The following is a 14,750-nucleotide window of genomic DNA, read 5'->3' on the forward strand; positions in this document are numbered from 1 at the left end:
ATTACACAGAAATTAACAACTACAGGTCACTGTACGGTCGTTAACAATGAACAAAGCTCATACCACATATTCAGCTATAATCGGCCCCGAAAGAACAAAAGTAAAACAATTCAAACGAGAAAACTAACGGCATAATTTATGTACAAAAAAGGCTACAGGCTACTGACTAAACTGGGACAAGTGTGTAACTGTTCTACATAAGAACAGATTGTAAGAATCAAATAAAAAAATCTTAACTCATCAGATGGATTCAATTTAAAATACATCTAACAAAAAACAGTGGACGTGACCGTCCAAAAGTTATGCTCTGTATAACATTTAATGCAAGAGGAGCATCATCTGCGTCCCATGGATACATCCCACTTATTTTTACTATAGTTTAAGCAAGGAGATAGTTGCGCCATTTGTCGAGAATAAAAGAGGGAGTTAGATTGGGTTTACAGAATAGAGAAAAATTAACAAAGAATTGAATATTAGAGACAATAAAAATCAAAACAAAGGAGTACACAAAGACTCATTAAAACCAAAATACATTTACCTCAACAGTTATAAACAATAAATAAGAAACAAGACGAACTCCACTCAAAACCAGGAGTGAAAGCCGGTGCTCCGGAAAAAGTAAGCATTTCCTGCACCGTATACGGCACCCGTCAAGAAATAAAGGATCTCAATCCACACCCTTATACAAGTAAGACGTGATTTTGAAGCTAAGTTGTATGGTAGGCAATTTGTTCATAGCAGTAAATGGTCACCCTGACAAAAACTGAACCGGCCTTCGTTCCGTTTTGAGTTCATGAATGACGAACAGTTTTTGAATCCTATTTTTTTTATTAATAAAAGAGATATTGGAAATGATTTTACCATAAAACAAAGTAAAAATAGTAACAACAAATATCTAGAGGTCAACATCTTCATATGGATCATTGTCAATACAAAAAGTAAAGTGTACATTAGAATTTATCATATTTCAAACTGAAATTGGGGGAAATACTTCGCACATAATGTATAGAAGCCCTATTTTGATTATTCTTGGTAATTTTACATTAAGTGGCTTATATTATTGCGTACTCTGAATTATACACGCTATGCAATTGAAGCATTTCAAGTTTACAATCTGATTTTAGAAGATAGCAACAGATCTTAGGATTTTCAAAAAGAGTTCCTTTCAAAATTATGAAAATAACCATTGGATGGAGAGTTGTCTTATTGGCACTCATAACACATCTTCGTTTATCTTTGAAAATAAAATTATACTAAAAAAAACATCCGACCTAATGGCATACTTGGTCATCTTGCTGAAAAGTTAAAAACAATACCGCAGCAATTTTTTTTAATTCAAACTGGTTACCCCAAAACACATTTTTGAGACTCACGTTTACATTTCAATACAAACAAATATTCTAAGTACCGTCTTTTCTCGGTAGTTTTTAAATCTGAGGCTCATTTCAGTTGTGATTTTGGCGAACAACTGCTTGTTTAAATGTGATTAATAGACATAAGTTATTTTGATATTGCACAAATCCGATGTCAAACAAACATTTAATCTCAGTCGAATTCATCTGTCGTTTTGAAGCTTGTTCCCTCGGGTCTAACTCGATTGCCTTTTGTCATCAGCATGAAAGTCCGCGAAACACTTTTTGATGCGTTGTATGGAAACGGAGATTCCTAAAAAATATATGATTATTTCAATAAGTATGCACTATACGATTTGAGGCATAGTGAAAGTGAATTTATAATATATATGCTGTAAAAACTGCTGGTTTCAATTCATTAGGGTAGCATTTGTCTACACTAATAAAATCCTTTCTAATGTTCGTCTACCTGAAAATCTGTCAATGAGGGTATAAATATAACGGATAAAGTTGGGTAAGATCCTTGGTTTAAACTCAACAATTGTATCGATTGACCTTTATTTGCCTTACAACCAGTGGCAAATATTTGAGACATAGTCATAGAGATAGAACGGAAACTTATATTAATACGACAGGAAGGTTTGTTGATGATTGCCTAAAGAACAGTGATAAATTTGTCATGCATGTACAGAATGATGATTGCGCAATGACGGTCCACAATAAAGGATAAAAATTATGATAAAAATTATTAAAAATGGAGCGGCAGAGATGCGAAAGATACGATATGGAAAGTCAAACTTGTTAGTTTAAACAAAATAACAATTGAATGAAAAAGAATTATAGACCAACAACAGTCCACACAACTCAGACTAGAAGACGAACAATGACCAAAGATAGAGCCGCTCGAACCACAGCAAAACCGGAGTGATTTTATGTGCTCCGGAAGGGAAAAAGATCTGCTCCACATGTTGCACCAGTCCGGTTTTATTGCTCGTGTAAGTTCAGTCAATTGGAGGTTAGAAAATTTTGCTGTGAGTAGGGCCACAAAACAAAAAAGGACTATTAAAATAGTTGTTGCTCATGTGTTCCTCAACGGAAAGAAAGTATTCTACTATCCTTATCGTAAACTGTGAAAGCTTTTAAGTTATTAACTAACGACAATCAATGATGGCCCAAACCTCCACAACACATGCGACAGTGTAGTAACAGTACAACATAGGAACAAAATGCAAACATTAGTTAGATTGGGATCATTATAGTATACACGATTAAGGAACACACACACTCATTGAAAGCTAATATATAAAACAAATTACAACCGATACATAAATCATGTTCTCTCACACTTATGTTAGGTCCCTTAATATTCCACAATATTTCTGATGTAAAACGTCAATATAATACCGTTTAATTATACTTTCACATTTTTCAATTTTCCAATTGTCTAAACCACATTTGAGGACAAGAGGACGGGGTATCCTCTTCCCCAAAAATGTGACATCATAGAATTAGACTTATCAACAAACTTGAACTCATATGAGCATAACGTCGTGGAGGAGGATCTGCTTAATCATTCGCAGCAACAAAGTTCACCCCTATGTTTTGGTGGGGTTCGGATTGCTCAGTTTCTAGTTTTTCCATGTTGGGTTTTATCTTTGGTCCTTTTTGTTTCTGTTTTTGACCATGGTGTTGTCTTCGTCTTTGAGTTTGAATACCCCTTTGGTACTGTATCATCTGCATGTATTGTGATGTTCTGACGGACGCAGTTGTTTACTTATGCGGCATTTAACCATTATACATAATCTGACAACCACAATGTTATAACCGACGTTACCCAACCCGACCCAAAATGTTATTTGAAAGCTCAATATAGTAAACAAGATGAAAATTTATACTTATGTCCATTTAGTTCATCGAAACCGGAACCCTGTTGCGTAATTAAGTTACTGCAATACACTTACCGCTCTTTCGACATGTTTTGGTTTCCGGTCTACTTTTGGTTCTGACTTAGGTTTGGGCTCTTTTGGTTCCTGTTTTCTCTTTTCTTTATCTTTATCATTGGGAAATCCATAATCATAAAACGTATCGTATTTGTGGCCCTGGTAATCCTCAATCTTCCGTTTAGTAATGTCGTCTGTCGTCCGTGTAGGGGAATATCCTGTCTTTTGCTTGAACGGGTCGGTAGACTCACTAAGTGTATTAGTTTTCTTCTTTTCGAACGGATCGATAGTTGGGTTATAAGTCTTTACTTCATAGAGACCATTCTTACTACTGATGTTAACTTTTGATGGAACATAGGTTTTACCAGCTGAAAATATTTATAATACAATTTAATTTTGGTTGTAACACGTCTTCTGATTGGCTATTTTGTTCTATATATATCAACTCATATACATAATTATGTCATGTAAGCGTGACGTCTTCAAGTTTTTTTTAAGGTTCATTCCATAGAAATGAAATATGAAATAAGTTTATATACAAAAATACACACACTAAAATGTGTGTTACCTTAAAATTGATAGTAAGTATATGCAAAGAAGATGTTGTATGATTGGCAATGAGACAACTCTTCACAAGATACAAACAGAAATATCTAACAAAAACACAGAGTGGACGTGGTCGGGTACATGTATATCCCAACAACAAAAAGACACTAATTACTGATCTGAGAGTACTCGCAGTTTCTGACTAAAAAGGTTTGGTTGAGAATTAAACTTTATGACAAAAGAGATAGTTAATTAGTTTAATCCATCAAGAATGACTTTGAAATAGAAAAGTCGTCACTTTGGGCTTCTTCCGATCGGCATTCAAACCCTTGCCTTGTTTATTTGCCTTTCGGGATGTACAAGTACGTAGCCACGTCCAATCTGAATGGCACCTGTTAATCCGATGACTCATGTAAAGAATATGTATTTTACCAAACGTGGCCGCTATTCTTATTGAGTATATTGTTTTAGAAATGTGTCCTATGCAATTGCTTACTAGTAAATATACATGTAAGTATTCAAAGCACTTCACAAAGGGAGGAATGCGTTATAACATTGTTGATGAAGTATTTGCCACTGGACGTTACCCAAAACAACATTCATTTTATCAATAAAATATTTACACTTACAAGTTATACTTTTTTCAGTCTTGAAGTCCATTTTATAATGAAATCCTGAACGAGTTCAGTAACACGACAGTACAGTTCTTAGTTTTCTTTTACTATTACTGTACAATATAAATATACTCTACTGAAAATCACCAAACACTTGTATCGCAATAGTCTACTTTCGTTCGTGCCTTCGACTGAATTTTTTATTACTATATATATAACACTGCGAATTGCCAAAAATGTTGATTACGCAATATCAACAAATCTATCCGTTTATCCTATCTGATTTTAATTCACCGTAAGACAACTTTATCAACTACAATTCTTATTCCTTAAACTATATTTTCTTTAAGATATATATCCATTGCTATAAATCACCTTTGAATTATAATTTGTCAGACCACAATCCACTAAGAATGTCTACCTTTTTTTCAGTTTCCAGTAATATACATAAAAAATTACGATGTGGTATGATTGCCAATGAGACAATTCTCCACAAGAGTTACAGTTTGTCTCAACTTCTCCTTACAATAAAACCGATATATCCTGTCACGATTTTTATCAGGTAAAAAACTTGTCTTAAAAAACCAAACGTCAGCCGATCCTTGTTTCTATATAAACAGTAAAACACAAGTTATATATATATAAAGTAATATATCGTTAAACACTAGTAAATTTACTTAGGTTTTACTCCAAGGCTAAATTATGTGAATTTTAAATCTCAAATTAAAAATTTAAAGGGAAAAATTCCGTGGTTGATTTTAAGTGCACCCGATTTTAAACCAAAAATGTCAAATAATTACTATATTTCATCAGTTAGATTTGAAATGTATTAAATCATAAAACTTTAAGAGTTTTAATGTCAATAAAACTATAGGAAAATTTTGATGAATAATTTATTGCAGTGTAAAGTTTCAAAATCATTGGTGAATGTATACATTTGTTTATGAGTCGTAAAATCTATTGGATGTATTGTACAGAGATATCTGAATAGACAACACAGTGTTGCAAATGATTTTTTGTGACATTTTATCATTCCATCCACCCGTACCAAGGTCAATATGCGTCCTTCAACAAAAGACAGATAAATACATATAGTATACCAAGCTATAAACTGCACCCAGTACTAAAACTGTAAACTGAATAAATCCATGCCAAGGTCAACATGCGTCCTTCAACAATAGACAGAAACCTATACCAGGCCCGTAGCTAGGAATTTCCAAGGGGGGGGGGGGGGGGTATTTGGACTCGCGAACTATAACAGAATGTTGACTTTTTAACAGTGCTTAAAATTGAGAATGGAAATGGGGAATGTGTCAAAGAGACAACAACCCGACCATATAACAGACAACATCAGAAGGTCACCAATAGGTCTTCAATGCAGCGAGAAATTCCAGCACCCGAAGGCGTCCTTCAGCTGGCTCCTATTATTTGTTTTCAATGGGGGGTTCGTAATCTTATGACCCCCCCCCCCGAACCCCCTGGCTACGCGTATGTATACATTATATCAAGCCATAACTGCTCCCGGTACTATCACTGTGTAAATAAATCCATGCCGAGTTCAATAAGCGTCCTTCAACAATAGACAGATACCAATACAGTTTATAAAGCCATAAACTGCCCCTGGTATTATCACTGTGTAAATAAATCCATGCCGAGTTCAATAAGCGTCCTTCTACAATAGACAGATACCAATACAGTATATAAAGCCATAAACTGCCCCCGGTACTATCACTGTGTAAATAATCCATGCCGAGTTCAATAAGCGTCCTTCAACAATAGACAGATACCAATGCAGTATATAAAGCCATACACTGCCCCCGGTACTATCACTGTGTAAATAAATCCATGCCCAGGTCAATAATCGTCTTTCAACAATAGACAGATACCAATACAGTATATCAAGCCATAAACTGCCCCGGTACTCTCACTGTGTAAATAAATCCATGTCCTGGTCAATAAGCGTCCTTCAACAATAGACAGATACCAATACAGTATATCAAGTCATAAACTCCCCTCGGTACTATCACTGTGTAAATAAATCCATGCCGAGGTCAATAAGCGACCTTCAACAATAGACAAATACCTATACAGTATGTCAAGTATATCAAGCTTGAAAAGAGAGGCGAAAGATACCAGAGGGACAGTCAAACTTGAAAATAAACTGACATGGCCATGGCTAGAAAATAAAAAGACAAACAGACAAAAAGACAAATATTAGTACACAAGACACTACATAGAAAACTAAAGACTTAGCAACACGAACCTCATCAAAAACCGGAGGTGATCTCAGGTGCTCCGAAAGGCTAAACAGATGCTGCCCCACATGTGACAACCGTCGTGTTACTTTAGTTATTACAAATCCGGTAAATAGTCTAATTCGGTAGGTCCAATTTGTGAAAAGGGAAGGTAATTGTAATTACGAACATATCCGATATCATCTGTGAAACGGATATTCCATAACGGTCAATCAACTCGTGATGGCGTAACTGCCCCCGGTACTAAAACTGTGTGAATATATTCATGCCAAGGTCAATATGCATTCTTCACCAAAAGACAAAGACCAATGCGGTATATCAAGCTATACACTGACCCAATACTAAAACTGTTAAAGCAAATCTATCAAGAAGGGGGGGGGGGGGCAATAGGGGGTCCGTTAACATGTTAACAACACCTCGATTTTGGCAAAAACAGTTAACAAAAAATGCAAAAATGCTGAAAACAGTTAACAAAGTGGCTTGAAAATAGTTAACAGCTTAAATTTATCTCAGATGACAGTTAACAACACCTTGAAAAGGGCCATAACAGGTTAACACTAAAAGGTATTGCCCCCCCCTCCCCTATATCAAGGTGTTTCAAAGGTGTGCCATTAACACCAAATTTCTCAAATGAATATATGTCAAACTATTGAAAATCAAATTAACATGGAAAACCGAAATTATTGAAAAGCTCCTACAGAAATAGCTATATATGATAAAAAATTGAATGTTTAAAAATCAAATAAAAACTCAATTTTGTAGAATGTTTTGCACAATAAAACTGTCTCTGTATCAATATAAAAAAGAAGATGTCGTATGATTGTCAATGAGACAACTGTCCACAAGAGACCAAAATGACACAGACATTAACAACTATAGGTCACCGTACGGCATTCAACAATGAGCAAAGCCCATACCGCATAGTCAGCTATAAAAGGCCCCGATAAGACAATGTAAAACAATTCAAACGAGAAAACTAACGACCTTATTTATATAAACAAAATGAACCAAAAACAAATATGTAACACATAAACAAACGACAACCACTGAGTTACAGGCTCCTGACTTGTGACAGGCACATACTTAAATAATGTGGCGGAGTTAAACATGTTAGTTCATTTTGGTATGTTTTAATACAGCTGATTTAATAAGCTGCATGGCCGAAGTAGTATTTATATCAAGTGTTCAAGTTCTTTTTTTAATACTTAACTTGAAAGGATTAGATGTAAACATATATTACAACACTTTGAGACTAAAGGCGAACCATACGAAGATAACACTTTGAGATCTTCTCTCTCACAACAGTTATACCGTTCCGGTCGTTAAGTAGATTAAACGTTTTAAAGATCTTCAATTACATCAAATCTGATAATTTATAATTATATGTATATAGACATAGTTTGTTTATGAATGAGCTTCGTGATTTTTAAAACCCACTTTAGTTGTGATCATTTATGATAAAATGTTGCTACATGTATTTCTGATTGATCAGTGACTTAAATGCAATCATTGGTAATTATTCAAAAAACATTGAAGTTGCTTATTAAGGGTGGATTTCTTTTCAACACAAACGATGCAAACGGCTAAGCGCGCACATGTTTGATCATTTGTTTCTAACATAAGTTTACATAAACTTTGACAAACTATGCGCTCGCTAAAAATGCCATGGTCTACAGTTTGTCGTTCATCGTTTGTTAGAACAACGCTACATTTGTTTCTAACTTCACCCTGATTAAACGATGTATTTGTTTTTACGTTTGTAAAAAGTATGTTTACCAACAACATATGCTTGCATGCTCAGTAAACAATGATTAAACGATTTATTTTTTTCTACTTTTGTAGCGTTTAGAAAACAACAGGAAACGCCACACATTGTTTCCAAAATTTTGGTGAGGAAGAAATGCATTCTAAATCTTCATTCTTTATTCTTTTTTTGAATGATAGATAAGTAACTACATCGAAACATAGATTGAAACGTTAAGCGGCTAAACCGTTAGCGTGGCCTATATCGCCAATATCTTTTTGTTCATAGTCTGACCATCTTCCCAAAGTCATATATTTTCCATGGTACCTTACAGGTTTCGTGTCATAAATAAGTAAACACGGAAGCGTCAATAATTATGGGTAACACTCCGTTAGTTTGTTAGTTTGGAATCAGAAAACAACAAAAAGAATGAAACACCTTTTCGGAATAAACAAGTCACACTAGTTCCTTTTGAAATGTATTCACTTTCACCGAGTGGACCAATCGGAACCACATATAATTCTTTTCCGACTTTTGACAAAACGGCTGATTATTATCTCGACTGCAAACATACATATTATCACGGTTATTTCATTACCCCTTGCAATGTCCGAATTTGATGCAGCCAATGTGTACTTGGGTGATTTCTTTTACTTGTGAGTAACTTTTCCAACGAACTTTGATTTAATTCCTACCATTCCAAATCATCCTTAATTGTCACTCTCTTCGGTTTGATTGCAGTCGGTTTCTTTTTCATGTTTTTATCTTCCCCTTTCATATAAAGTTCGAGTGTCCTTTGTATGACCTTGGCATGACATCTGTTCTTTCGGAACTTTCCATGGCATAGTATATCTGCAACCTGTAAGAATAAATACATATTAAAATTATTAATAAGAAGATATAGGTATACTTGCCAATGAGACAACTTTCAACAAGAGCCCAGAGGACACAGAAATTAACAACTTTAGGTCACCGAACAAACTAAATACTGAAAAAACACTAACCCTATATACCAAAAATTGGGGTAATCTGAGGTTCAACGGAAATGCAAACAGGTCCTGTCTCAAGTATAGACTCAGTATACGATATCAATCGAAACAACACAACTAAACAGTCAAATCTAGTAAGTACATATACATTGAGTGGTTTATTCTAGTAAGTAAAAATACCCGAAGGTGTTTATTCTGTTAAGTGCATATACCTGAAGTGGTTTATCTTTTACTTTTGGTTCATGATATTCTGTCTCTTTGTCTCCGGGGAAAATGTTAGCCTGATATCCTGGGTTTTCAAAGATATCTTCTCTCGTCTCAAAGACATCTATACCTCCACTTCTATGTGCCAGTACATCGTTGTCTGATTTGTTCTCAAAGACGTCGATGACTTTTTTTGAAAATATATCGTTTGATTTCTGCTTGAAAATATCATCCATCTTAGCCAAAACTCATTAAATACCTGAATTATAAGATACAAAAGGTTTGTAGTATTGACAAAATGGTCAGCATATTTCGTTGCACATGTTTAGTTAAGTTATCCCCCTACAAATTAGACTCAGAGAAATTAGAGAGCGGGAAGACAATAATTTAACAGCAGTAAACGGTAAGATTTTGAAAAAAAGATGATTTTCTATAAAAATAAAGTCTATGTACAACCGCGCTGAAGTACGTCCATTATTCATAGTTCATTATTCATTATTCAATAATGAATAATGAAATAGTTCACTATTCACTATTCACTATTGAAAAATGAATAATGAATAATGAAATGGTTTATGTTTCATTATTCAAATTGAAGCGGTGAATAGTGAAAAAAATATAGAAAAAATTGACTGTGACACAATAGCTATATTTTGATTCGAAATGACCATAAGAGGGTTTCAGGAGGACCTAAATGCCACAAAATGCATAAAAATGAGGAAATTTAAAAAAGAAGATGTGGTATGATTGCCAATGAGACAACTATCCAGAAAGACCACAATGACACAGACATTAACAACTATAGCTCACCGTACAGCCTTCAACAATGAGCAAACCCATACCGCACAGTCAGCTATTAAAGGTTCCGCAAAGAATATTAGAAGTGCTAAATGCCGAAATACGCGTGAAAATCAAGAAATAGCCAATTTTGAATAATGAAATGGATATTTTGAATAATGGAATGGAGTGCGGCGACCCTATAGCCCCCAATTATAGATAAACCTTATACCTCATTCGAAAGCTGATTACAAGACGAACAAAATGTATATAGTCAATATGTTCCATAACGAATATTAGAAGACCTAAATGCCAAAAAACGCGTGAAGATTAAGAAACAGCCAATTTTGAATAATGAAATGGATATTTTGAATAATGGAATGGACTGTGGCGACCCTTTAGCCCCTATTATAGATAAACCTTATACCTCATTCCAAAGCTGATTACAAGACGAACAAAATGTATATAGTCAATATGTTCCGCAACGAATATTAGAAGACCTAAATGCCTAATTACGCGTGAAAATTAAGAAATAGTCAATTTTGAATAATGAAATGGATATTTTGAATAATGGAATGGAGTGCGGCGACCCTTTAGACCCTAATTATAGATAAACCTTATACCTCATTCGAAAGCTGATTACAAGACGAACAAAATGTATATAGTCAATATGTTCCGCAACGAATATTAGAAGACCTAAATGCCTAATTACGCGTGAAAATTAAGAAATAGTCAATTTTGAACAATGAAATGGATATTTTGAATAATGGAATGGACTGTGGCGACCCTTTAGCCCCTAATTATAGATAAACCTTATACCTCATTCGAAAGGTGATTACAAGACGAACAAAATGTATATAGTCTATATGTTCCGCAACAAATATTAGAAGACCTAAATGCCAAAATACGCGTGAAAATTAAGAAACAGCCAATTTTGAATAATGAAATGGATATTTTGAATAATGGAATGGAGTGCGGCGACCCTTTAGACCCTAATTAAAGAAAAACCTTCTACCTCATTCGAAAGGTGATTACAAGAGGAACAACATGCTTATAGTCAACATGTTCCGCAACGAATATTAGAAGACTTAATTGCCAAAATACGCGTCAAGATTAAGAAACAGCCAATTTTGAATAATGAAATGGATATTTTGAATAATGGAATGGACTGTGGCGACCCTTTAGCCCCTATTATAGATAAACCTTATACCTCATTAGAAAGCTGATTACAAGACGAACAAAATGTATATAGTCAATATGTTCCGCAACGAATATTAGAAGACCTAAATTCCTAATTACGCGTGAAAATTAAGAAATAGTCAATTTTGAATAATGAAATGGATATTTTGAATAATGGAATGGAGTGCGGCGACCCTTTAGACCCTAATTATAGATAAACCTTATACCTCATTCGAAAGCTGATTACAAGACGAACAAAATGTATATAGTCAATATGTTCAGCAACGAATATTAGAAGACCTAAATGCCTAATTACGCGTGAAAATTAAGAAACAGCCAATTTTGAATAATGAAATGGATATTTTGAATAATGGAATGGACTGTGGCGACCCTTTAGCCCCTAATTATAGATAAACCTTATACCTCATTCCAAAGGTGATTACAAGGCGAACAAAATGTTTATAGTCAATATGTTCCGCAACGAATATTAGAAGACCTAAATGCCAAAATACGCGTGAAAATTAAGAAATAGCCAATTTTGAATAATGAAATGGATATTTTGAATAATGGAATGGAGTGCGGCGACCCTTTAGACCCTAATTATAGATAAACCTTATACCTCATTCGAAAGGTGATTACAAGACGAACAACATGCTTATAGTCAACATGTTCTGCAACGAATATTAGAAGACTTAATTGCCAAAATACGGGTCAAGATTAAGAAACAGCCAATTTTGAATAATGAAATGGATATTTTGAATAATGGAATGGACTGTGGCGACCCTTTAGCCTCTATTATAGATAAACCTTATACCTCATTAGAAAGCTGATTACAAGACGAACAAAATGTATATAGTCAATATGTTCCGCAACGAATATTAGAAGACCTAAATGCCTAATTACGCGTGAAAATTAAGAACTAGTCAATTTTGAATAATGAAATGGATATTTTGAATAATGGAATGGAGTGCGGCGACCCTTTAGACCCTAATTATAGATAAACCTTATACCTCATTCGAAAGCTGATTACATGACGAACAAAATGAATATAGACAATATGTTCCGCAATGAATATTAGAAGACCTAAATGCCTAAATACGCGTGAAAATTAAGTAATAGTCAATTTTGAATAATGAAATGGATATTTTAAATAATGGAATGGACTGTGGCGACCCTTTAGCCCCTATTTATAGATAAACCTTATACCTCATTCGAAAGCTGATTACAAGACGAACAAAATGTATATAGTCAATATGTTCCGCAACGAATATTAGAAGACCTAAATGCAAAAATACGCGTGAAGATTAAGAAACAGCCAATTTTGAATAATGAAATGGATATTTTGAATAATGGAATGGACTGTGGCGACCCTTTAGCCCCTATTATAGATAAACCTTATACCTCATTCGAAAGGTGATTACAAGACGAACAAAATGTATATAGTCAATATGTTCCGCAACGAATATTAGAAGACCTAATTGCAAAAATACGCTTGAAGATTAAGAAATAGCCAATTTTGAATAATGAAATGGATATTTTGAATAATGGAATGGAGTGTGGCGACCCTTTAGCCCCTATTATAGATAAACCTTATACCTCATTCGAAAGCTGATTACAAGACGAACAAAATGTATATAGTCAATATGTTCTGCAACGAATATTAGAAGACCTAAATGCAAAAATACGCGTGAAGATTAAGAAACAGCCAATTTTGAATAATGAAATGGATATTTTGAATAATGGAATGGACTGTGGCGACCCTTTAGCCCCTATTATAGATAAATCTTATACCTCATTCGAAAGCTGATTACAAGACGAACAAAATGTATATAGTCAATATGTTCAGCAACGAATATTAGAAGACCTAAATGCCTAATTACTTGTGAAAATTAAGAAATAGTCAATTTTGAATAATGAAATGGATATTTTGAATAATGGAATGGAGTGCAGCGACCCTTTAGACCCTAATTATAGATAAACCTTATACCTCATTCGAAAGCTGATTACATGACGAACAAAATGTATATAGTCAATATGTTCCGCAATGAATATTAGAAGACCTAAATGCCTTATGACGCGTGAAAATTAAGAAATAGTCAATTTTGAATAATGAAATGGATATTTTGAATAATGGAATGGACAGTGGCGACCCTTTAGCCCCTAATTATAGATAAACCTTATACCTCTTTCGAAAGCTGATTACAAGACGAACAAAATATATATAGTCAATATGTTCCGCAACGAATATTAGAAGACCTAAATGCTAAAATACGCGTAAAGATTAAGAAACAGCCAATTTTGAATAATGAAATGGATATTTTGAATAATGGAATGGACTGTGGCGACCTTTTAGCCCATATTATAGGTAAACCTCATACCTCATTCGAAAGCTGATTACAAGACGAACAAAATGTATATAGTCAATATGTTCCGCAACGAATATTAGAAGACCTAAATGCCTAATTACGCGTGAAAATTAAGAAATAGTCAATTTTGAATAATGAAATGGATATTTTGAATAATGGAATGGAGTGCGGCGACCCTTTAGACCCTAATTATAGATAAACCTTCTACCTGATTCGAAAGCTGATTACAAGACGAACAAAATCTATATAGTCAATATGTTCAGCAACGAATATTAGAAGACCTAAATGCCTAATTACGCGTGAAAATTAAGAAATAGTCAATTTTGAATAATGAAATGGATATTTTGAATAATGGAATTGACTGTGGCGACCTTTTAACCCCTAATTATAGATAAATCTTATACCTCATTCGAAAGGTGATTACAAGACGAACAAAATGTATATAGTCAATATGTTCCACAACGAATATTACAAGACATAAATGCCAAAATTCGCGTGAAAATCAAGAAATAGCCAATTTTGAATAATGAAATGGATATTTTGAATAATGGAATGGACTGCTGCGACCCTTTAGCCCCTAATTATAGATAAACCTTATACTTCATTCGAAAGCTGATTACAAGAGGAACAACATGTATATAGTCAATATGTTCCGTAACAAAAATTAGAAGAGCTAAATGCCAAAATACGCATGAAAATTAAGAAATCGCCAATCTTGAATAATGAAATGGATATTTTGAATAATGGAATAGAGTGCGGCGACCCTTTAGACCCTAATTATAGA

At 34.1% G+C, this 14,750-nt stretch overlaps 2 long non-coding RNA genes across 3 annotated transcripts in view; both read right to left on the reverse strand.

The window, feature by feature from the left end:
* Nucleotides 1-1,318: 1,318 nt before the first annotated feature.
* LOC143053411 (uncharacterized) lies at nucleotides 1,319-5,401 on the reverse strand. 2 transcript variants are annotated; one of them, XR_012971329.1, is made up of 3 exons: nucleotides 4,874-5,401; nucleotides 3,314-3,660; nucleotides 1,319-1,665 (listed from the first exon to the last, which is right to left on the reverse strand). It is a non-coding gene; the product is annotated as an uncharacterized LOC143053411 (long non-coding RNA). The 2 variants fall into 2 exon arrangements; XR_012971328.1 differs by having other exon boundaries at nucleotides 4,468-5,399.
* A 3,211-nt stretch (nucleotides 5,402-8,612) lies between these two features.
* LOC143054390 (uncharacterized) overlaps nucleotides 8,613-14,750 on the reverse strand; it is a 28,886-nt gene continuing 22,748 nt past the window's right edge. Inside the window, exons 2-3 of the long non-coding RNA XR_012971655.1 lie at nucleotides 9,653-9,903; nucleotides 8,613-9,310 (exon numbers count right to left, since the gene is read on the reverse strand). This is a non-coding gene — a long non-coding RNA (uncharacterized LOC143054390). The remainder of the gene's footprint in view (nucleotides 9,311-9,652; nucleotides 9,904-14,750) is intronic.

This window comes from Mytilus galloprovincialis, chromosome 12, assembly GCF_965363235.1.
Source record: "Mytilus galloprovincialis chromosome 12, xbMytGall1.hap1.1, whole genome shotgun sequence".
In the NCBI taxonomy this organism is placed as follows: domain Eukaryota; kingdom Metazoa; phylum Mollusca; class Bivalvia; order Mytilida; family Mytilidae; genus Mytilus; species Mytilus galloprovincialis.